This window comes from Triticum dicoccoides, chromosome 6A (genome assembly GCF_002162155.2).
Source record: "Triticum dicoccoides isolate Atlit2015 ecotype Zavitan chromosome 6A, WEW_v2.0, whole genome shotgun sequence".
Classification (NCBI taxonomy): domain Eukaryota; kingdom Viridiplantae; phylum Streptophyta; class Magnoliopsida; order Poales; family Poaceae; genus Triticum; species Triticum dicoccoides.
The window spans coordinates 36,853,489-36,862,622 of NC_041390.1; the positions used below are offsets into that span (position 1 = coordinate 36,853,489).

The 9,134-nt window shown below is 47.6% G+C and overlaps 1 non-coding gene across 1 annotated transcript; it reads left to right on the forward strand.

Annotated features, from left to right (window-relative positions):
• Positions 1-3,406: 3,406 nt before the first annotated feature.
• Positions 3,407-3,479, forward strand: TRNAA-AGC. Its single transcript has one exon. It is a non-coding gene; the product is annotated as a tRNA-Ala (tRNA).
• Positions 3,480-9,134: the final 5,655 nt, after the last annotated feature.

Consider the following 9,134-nt stretch of genomic DNA (forward strand, 5'->3'; position numbering starts at 1 on the left):
GGAGAGTGCGGCCTGCCTCTGCCCGGATGTATTGACGGGTTTATAAAGTTGGGCTGGGGAGTGAGGAGGGATGCTCTGGGCTCGGATCGATTATGGGCCCATGAGTCCGGCACGAGGGCCCGTACATGAGATACAACCATTCTAAAAAAAACATAAGATACAACCATGCTTGCTCGGATACACGACCGGTGGATCCGCAGTGCCTCTTCGGAGATCCATTCCCTCCTCCACCCCCTCCCTCTCGTCAAGCTTGCCGGTGCGGTGATTTTCATAAGGGAAACATTTCAGAACGGCGCGCCGGCCGAACGATTCGGCCGGTCGCGTCGCGTGCGCTCGATCAACCCACAGGGATCGTGCGTCTATCCTTCGCTTTCTGTGTTTTTTTTTGTCTTATCTTCTTGCTTCCATCTCAACCGACCACCTACCATCTTCTTTCCCCGGCGAGCACCAACAGCCTCGTGTGCAGCCGTGTGCGCCCTTGCGGCCGGTGCAAACCAGCACAAGACCCCAATCCCATGCCCTTTTTGCTGCAACCTCGTCGCCATGGAAGCGCCCTCGTGCCCTGCGCCTGTTGCCATGGTCGAGCGTGACGGGGGCCAGGACCGGATGTTGCGAGCTGCAAGCTAAGCGGTGCGACGAGCGATGGCCGGAGCTGCAGCTGACACCCCTGCAAGTGGAAAAGAATTGCAACTATTGACAGAAATGTTTCAACGGTACATATTAAAGTTTCAACCATAGTTGGTTTTGCTACTACCGACGAAGATTTTTGCTACATCCATCAAGGTGGAGCTGAACCTCACGACGGCGGCGACGGCGATTTGCTGCAACCGTAATCAGTTTTTGCTACTACCGGCGAAGTTTTTTGCTACAACCGTCTTCTGGTTTTGCAACGGCGGCCATTGTTGCGACAGGCGACGGCGATGGGGGCCATTTTTGCTACAACCGTGTCATTTTTTTTGCTACTACCGTCTGTGTGTTTTGCTACGTCCATTTCATGAGGCCATGGCACTTTTTTACTGATTGAGATGTGCCCGGCGACGACGAGGACGACATTTTTGTTGCAACAGCCTCGTTTGTTTGCTACTACTGGCGACGTGTTTTTGCTACATTCATTCACAAGGCCATGGTGCTTCAAGCGTGGGGACGAGTTCTGGCGACGTTTTTGCTACAACTTGCGGCACGGAGTGGGGTGCTACAACCGGCGGCGACCATGCTACAACGGCGGCCAGCGAGAGCGGCAACCGGTGGTGATCCCAAAACAAGTTGTTGTCACCGGAGACTCGAGTTTTGCTGCAGCCGACCCATCGAGTTTACTGGAGCCGGTGGTGGTAGAATGTTGGAACCGGCAATTCAAATTGCTACGACGGCGAGGTTTTTGGCTGCAACCGCTATGGAGTCTTGCTGGAACCATCATGAAGAACTGCAGGAAGCGGCTTGGATTTTTGCTGGAAGCGGGTATGCACCAAGTTGCAACCGTTGTAGTTTTTGCTGGAACCGTCATGAGAGGCGACCAGGTGAGGTGCTTCACGCTTGAGAATATCGCCTGAGGAAGGAGGAGACTTTTTTTGATAGAACACTAGTGCTACAACCCCTTTTCTTTCTTGCTGGTACCGGCGGCAATTTTGCTAGAACCCGCTACAGATTTTGCTACATTCATTCACGCCCAAGCTGCATCCCGTGACTGACGGCAGCGACCATTTTTTTGTTATAACAGTTGTAGTTTTTGCTACGTCCGTCAAGGACTTTTGCTACATCCTTTTTCATGGTGGACCTGCAAGCTCGACTGCGATTAACTGTGGGCGGGGGTGGCCAGCAAGTGCGGGCGGCGTGGGGGTGCCCGACGAGCACGGGCGGCGCAGGGTGGCCGGCGAGCGCGGGCGTGAGCGCTGGGCGGCGCGAGGGTGGCCGGCGAGCACGGGCGCGAGCAAGCGTGGACAGCACGGGGTGGCCAGCGAGCAGGGGCGCGAGCGAGCGCGGGCGACGCAGGGTGCCGGCGAGCACGGGGGCAAGCGCTGGGCGGGGCGGGGGTGGCCGGCAAGCACAGGCGCGAGCGCTGGTGACGAGCACGGAAGGAAGAAGACGACTCAGTCGTTGCTATACGTAGACCGTTGATTTCGTACGGATCCAACGCTCGGCAGCGGACCGGCCGAAATTTGGGCCGGCGCGCCGGCGCCTAGCATTGGCCTTTCCATAACACTGCCCTGTCAAAACCACAAAAAAGTCACCACGACAACAAAGAAAAAAAAAAGTGTGCATAGGGGCCATGGACTTACTGAAAGTTGGGGGCTCCGGTGAGTCGGAGCAGGAGTGCAACTTGGGGCTGCACAATCGGTCGCCGGCTTAGGGGATCTCTCATTGAAGCAATCGAGGGAGAGAAGAGAGAGCGTGAAGGTAAGAAAATGTCCAGGCTGCGGAGGAGAGAGGCGAGCGGTGATGTCTTATAGGTCATGTGATGCGTGGGTGCGTGTTCTGATTAGAATTTCAGTTTAAGAATTACTAGCACACATGCGTGCGTTGCAATAAAATAATTTTTTAGAAGTATATTTCAATTTCTTCCAAGGGTGTTGGTTCATTGCTCAGTCTTTAATGGGGCACGACACTTTGGATCCTCATGTTTGAAATTTCAGTTGAAGTCCTGCGATTAATGCTCCAATTTAATTCATGGATAAATTATTCCAACGGTGTTGGCTCATTGCATCGGATCTTCATGCTCGAAATTTCGGTCTAAGACCCGCAATTAATGTCTCAATTTTATCCATGGGTAATTTCTTCCAATGGTTTTGGCTCATTACGCAGTCTTTAATCGACCACGACACTTCGGATCCTCATGCTCAAAATTTCATTTTAGGTCCCGTAATTGATGCCCACAATTTAATATGTGGATAATTTCTTCCACGGTGTTGGCTATTGTGCATCCTTTAATCGAGCACAATTTAATTCATGAATAATTTCTTCCAACGATGTTGGCTCATTGCGCAACTTTTAATCGGGATTTTCCTCAAGGGATAAATCAGATTCATCCATTGTTTTATCAATTCGATGGCTTATTGATTGGTAAGTCGGAGAGAGATATAAATTGGTGGGTTCAGAGTAAAAAATAAGATGGGACTATTTAATTGATGAACAAACATGAAAAGACATATAAAGGTTTTCCATTTAGGAAAGAGTCCCTTGCTGGTCATACATCTTGATTCAATGATATAATATTCGCAGCCCTGTCCCCGCCTATGAATATCTAGAGAAGAACAATGTAAGAAAAATTGCATACATTTTCGCACACAACAGGACGCTGTTGCAACTATATCTCAAAACATTGGTTGGCCCAAAAGCGAAGCTCCATGAGCTATGTGGGGATATGGTGAGAAGTATTAATGTTAAAGCGTTTGCTAAGTAAATTTGTCAACGTGGGGATGTAGCTCAGATGGTAGAGCGCTCGCTTAGCATGCGAGAGGTATGGGGATCGATACCCCACTTCTCCAATTTTTTTATTTTTTATTTGTTTTTGTTTTTCTGCAGATCTCAATATTGTACTGTAAAAAACTATATTCACTTCACTTTTGCAAACTCGAAAAACTCCCCAAACATGTGCAAATTTCTTCTATACATAAAAGGAAAATCAAAAGCATGCACACAATCTGTGCTCCAAACTAAGGCGGTGCATAATAAATCACATGCCAAGAGGGAAATGTCACCATCATGATTTTGTTAACCATCCGTACTGTAGAAAAGGAAAGAGCAAAATGATACCCCGAGTCACAGTTGCAGCATTCCAGAAAGAAAAAAACAAAAACTCATCCATATGCTCTACCCTGCACCCAACCAAATTTATCCGGTCGATCAATCTCACCAATGCAAAAAAATAAAATAAAATAAAAACGTTCCCCTACGCCTAACCAAAAACCTACGGTGAAATCTACCTTCCTTCCAATAGTGTGTGTGCGCGTGCATGCGTGTGTGTCATGCAAAATAGCTACCCGACTCGATGAAGCTTGACTTGCCAAAGAAACGTAAACAATATTTTGAAATCTAAAATAATATCATGATTTTGTTTACATCAAACATATGTGTGTGAACTATATAAAATCTTTTAATGCATAATTATATTTGTGGGCTACACAGAAAACAAATATGTCGATAATTGACGTACAATTTGCTATTGTGGATCCACTTTTTGTAGAGGAAAAACGAAGGTATTCTTTCATAAAATTAAATAATCTACAACTCACCTATAAGACATGTATGTGTTAAAAAATAGAATATGTGTGTATGCTTTTTTATGGAATTTGTGTGTAATATGCATTCATTTTGAATTTCCTCGAAAAAACAGATGTCATCTCCTTTTTTTTATTTTGAGACACTCCTCTCCTTTATTTAACCCTAGTTAACACCCATCGTAGGCTTTTCAGTGTCCAGCCCAGTTTTGGGCTCTTCGTTGTCACTCTCACGGGTCACGGCCTTCATGCCACGCACTGGGCCGGTCGCGTCTACTGCATCCACATCGAGCCTAACCCACGCCGGTCGCGAAGCTTGTTGGCGCCGGTGCTGCAACGCAGCACGCATGAGAGGTTGGGCTGCTCGCCGCCGGTGTTGCAAGGCAGCATAGAGGCCGGAGTGCAGTTGAGCGCCGCTCGCCGCCGGTGATGCGGTGCAGCACGCGGAGCTGCACTGAAGCGCCGTCGACGGAGTTGCAATGGAGCGTGAGCGTCGCTCGCCGCCGGTGATGCGGTGCAGCACGCAGCGCTGCACTGAAGCGCTGCTCGCCGCCGACGCAAATTGCACTGGAGCGCCGTCCGGGGCTGCAATGGAGCGCCGCTGGAGCTGGACTGAAGCGTCGTCGGAGCTGCACTCGCCGCCGGAGGGGTCGTCTGTGCTTGGTTTGAAGCTTCTTTGTGGCGCTTGCTGTTGCCATGGAGCAGCACCCCCGTGTCTCCTGGTCTGTGATGCAGCGATTGCCGGCGGCTCTTCGAGCTGCACTGTAGGCTATCGTGGGACACTGCGAAATTTTCGCCGGAGCTCGCCGCCCTCGGGTTAAACTTTTCCGCGTGACCGTGATGGGAGTGAGCTGCAAGGGATTTCTCTCTGCTTTTGGTCGCGACTCGCGAGGCAAGGAGAACGAAGCAGTCAGTGGGTACACTTATCCAACGGTTGAACACGGCGAGATCGAAATAGAATGAACAACCAGCACGGCTTATTTGTAGCAGCCGCCTTTCCCCTCGCCTGGATTTGATCGATCGTAGATGAAACGACAGCCCCACCGCAGTACGTTCCGTAACTTCCGCCTCCTATTCCCTGCCTGATCGCTAGGCTTTCCTTCCCCCCATTGCTTCCGACTGAATTGACGGCTCGGTGGCGATCGTGTTGCAACCTTGCAGGTTCAGCGAGGCGACGGGCAAGAAGCGGACTACTTTCTAGCGCTGGACGCCGTCGCGCCGGCAGCCGACAGACACTGCCGCGGTGCCGCCCAAGAGGAGAAGACCAACTGGTGTGGTGCCCTCCCTGCTCCCTACGCTCTCCCCTTTTCTCTAATTTTCATACAAATTACAAAGTTGTGTTAATATGTTTGGGAACGGTTTTTTGTGCAGTCGTTCAAGTTTAGAAGTAATCACAGATTCAAGAATTTCAGTAGTTGCTCGTACTATCGTCCAAGTACAAAATCAATGTTCTATCTGATTGTAAGTTTTTTGAACTACCTATACATGTCACAAGTCTATATTTCATGTGAGCTCATCAGTTCAAATAAATTGAAAGAGTATATATTTCATTGAAACAGAAATAATCATGCATTCTAGTTCTGGAAGAAAGTATGATTCTGGTGCCTTCAAGTGTAAGAAGAAACAGAAATTAGAAGAAGATGCTCAAATTCAAAGGGGTGATCTTGATAATTAGGTATGTAGATACATCTTCTGCTTCTGTTTGTAGCGAAGAATCTTTCTTAGGCTTTTTGGAGGTGAATGATACCACTGGGCAAGGTTTGTTTAATGATCTAGAAGAGGAGTTGAATAATCTTAGCCTTGATGTGGATAATGTGAGAGGACAGGGTTATGATAATGGGTGAAATATGAAAGGAAACAATAAAGGGGTACAAAAGAAATTTCTGGACAAATATCCAAGGGCATTTTATTCAGCTTGTGGTTGTCATAGTCTAAGTCTAGCACTATGCGATATGGCGAAGTCTTGCCGTAAAGCAACCGACTTCTTTGGAATTATACAACGCATCTATACAATATTTACTAATTCGACTAAACGATGGCAAATTCTCAAAGATAACTTAAAGAAGTTGACTGTCAAGTCATTGTTATCTACTCGTTGGGAGAGTCATGTTGAGAGTGTTAAGGCTATACGGATTCAAATGCCAGAAATAAGGGAGGCTTTACTACAAGTGGCTGAAACTTATAAGGATCCATTGACAAGTAGTGAAGCACAATCATTGGCAGAAAATGAAACTTGGTGGTTTTGAATTTTTAGTGTCAATAATTATCTAGTATGATATATTATCCGCTATTAATTTGGTCAGCATGCAGCTACAATCTAAGGACATGCTTATTGATATTGCAATTGAGTCTATACAGGGTCTGATTTCCTTTTTCAAGAAGTATAGAGAAACTGGCTTTTCAAAAGCATTGGAAGATGCAAAAGAAATTGCACTTGAGATGGATATTCATCCAGAGTTCCGCACCAAGCGGAAAATCAAAAGAAGAAGACAATTCGATGAGGGTGCAGATGATGCATCTATTGCTTCACAATCTGCAGAGGAGTCATTTAGGGTCAATTATTTTCTGCAAGTGGTCGATCAAGCTATAGTTTCACTTACCAGGAGGTTTGAGCAATATCAGGGGTATGAAAAAACTTTTGGTTTCTTATTTACTTCAGATAGGCTGCGATCTATGGATGATAAGAGTTTGTTGGCTGCTTGTGTTAATCTTGAGGATGCACTTAAGAGTGGAGAACACAAAGACATTGATGGAGCTGAATTGTTTTACGAGTTAATTTTCATCCAGGATTTAGTTAAGAAATCTATGGGCCCCATTGATATTCTTGAGATTCTGATGAAGCGCCCCTTCTATCCTAATGCTATTATTGCGTACAGGATTTTGTTAACCATTCCTGTAACCGTTGCAACTGCGGAAAAGAGCTTCTCTAATCTCAAGTTGTTGAAATCATATTTGCGTTCAACTATGACACAAGAAAGACTCAATGGTTTGGCGACAATAGCGCTGGAAAATGATGTCTTGGAGAAGATTAATTATGAAGATGTAATTGTAGATTTCATTTCCAGGAACAAAGACGGATGACACTTTTCAATAGAGAATGAGGTCAGTTTATTGGTTTTAGTATTTCGCATTGATACTTCAGAATATTCTAAGCATTGTATGAAATAATATAAAATTTAATTACATAATTAGGTGATTATGCTTGCGTAATTCTATATTTTTTAAAATTTAGGGCTCCATTTTTCTTTTCGCACCGGGCCCCCAAATTCCTGGAGGCGGCCCTGCTCACGGCCTTCATGCCACGCACTGGGCCGGTCACGTCTACTGCATCCACATCGAGCCTAACCCACGCCCCACACCGCATTCTTCTCTGAAAAAAGCATCACAATTCACACATCGTAGGGCGAGATGAGCAGCCTCCGCTGCCCCCGCCCCCGCCGCCCCTCCTTGCCGGTGGCGGTGCCGCCACTGGAGGACGACAACCTCCTCTCTGAGATCCTCCTCCGCCTCCCCCCCACAGCCGTCCTCCCTCCCCCGCGCCTTCCTTGTTTGCAAGCGCTGGCGCGGCCTCGTCTCCGATCCAGGCTTCTGCCGCCGCTTCCGCCGCCACCACCGGCGCAACCCTCCCCTCCTCGGTTTCTTCCAAGAGCTAGACGACGGGCTCTCCTTCACGCCTTCCCTCAAGGCCTCAGACCGTGTCTCGCCCGAGCGCTTCTCGTTGCAACACGAAGACGGGGGCCGCATCGTCTATCTTGGTTGCCGCCATGGCCCAAGGCCGGCCCTGGGGGTATGGCCGGTGGGGCGACGACCCAGGGTCCAGGTGAGGGAGGGGCCCATGATGCATGGAGTATTTATATGTACTATAGCCCAGCAAAAAATAGGTAAAAAATAAAAAGAAATAAAGAAAAGAAATAAGAGGCCCATCAGATAGCTAGCTAGCGACCCTGATCTATTAGCAAACACGAAGCATCAGGCGCCATGACACACGCCAGTTGCTAGGCACACGACTGCTCATTTTCCTTCGTAGTTTTGTCGCCCGTCAGCCTTCTCGCTCGGTGCCTTGCCGCGTCGCCCTCGCCTCGGCCACCGATGCCCGCTGGAGCTGCGCGCGCCCACGCCGCATGGCAGTCCGGCAGCCCGTCCATCCAGCATCTGGCAAGGCGGCACCACGCAATACTTATATAAGTATACATCCGACTGCAAGTCTTGAAGTCTACAACGCGGCCGTCTCCAATCCTTGAAATTCCGCAAGTGAGTATACGTTTGAACGTTTTCATCCATGTTCCTCAGTTCTTGTCCATTCCCAAAACCCCAATTTGACAATTTCAGTAGTTTCTTTATTCTTTATTTAGTATATATGTATTCAAATATACATACATGATCCATCCTCCAATTTCAGTATGCACGAAATTTTTAAAATTTCTAATCCAATCTATTAATTTTTTTGTCATTCTATGTACATGTCTAGGTTTTTGTTTTGCTATCTTTTTAGTATTATTGTTGTTGATAGAGTCAATTTGAATTTGGTTATTATTGTTCTTGATGGAATCATTTGAATTATTATACTCAAATTTTAAAATAAAGATGTGTGATTGAAAGTTATGGTCTTAGAACTTAGAACGTAGGGGCCCATGTCGTTGAGTTTGCCTAGGGCCTCCCGAAAACACAAGGCCGGCCCTGCCATGGCCTTGTACTCATCTTACTTTGGAACCGTCTCCAACTCCTTGTTTATCCCGTCACCGGCGACCGGCACCGCATAACCGTTCCCCCGGGCTTCGACGTGGATAAATCCCCAATCAACGGCGCGGTGCTTCGCTCTGCCGGAGACGTCCTCCACTTCCATGTGGCTTTGGTAGGCATCGGTGAAAGACAAATTACGCAAGCGGCCGCCTGCGTTTACTCGTCGGAAACCGGTATATGGGG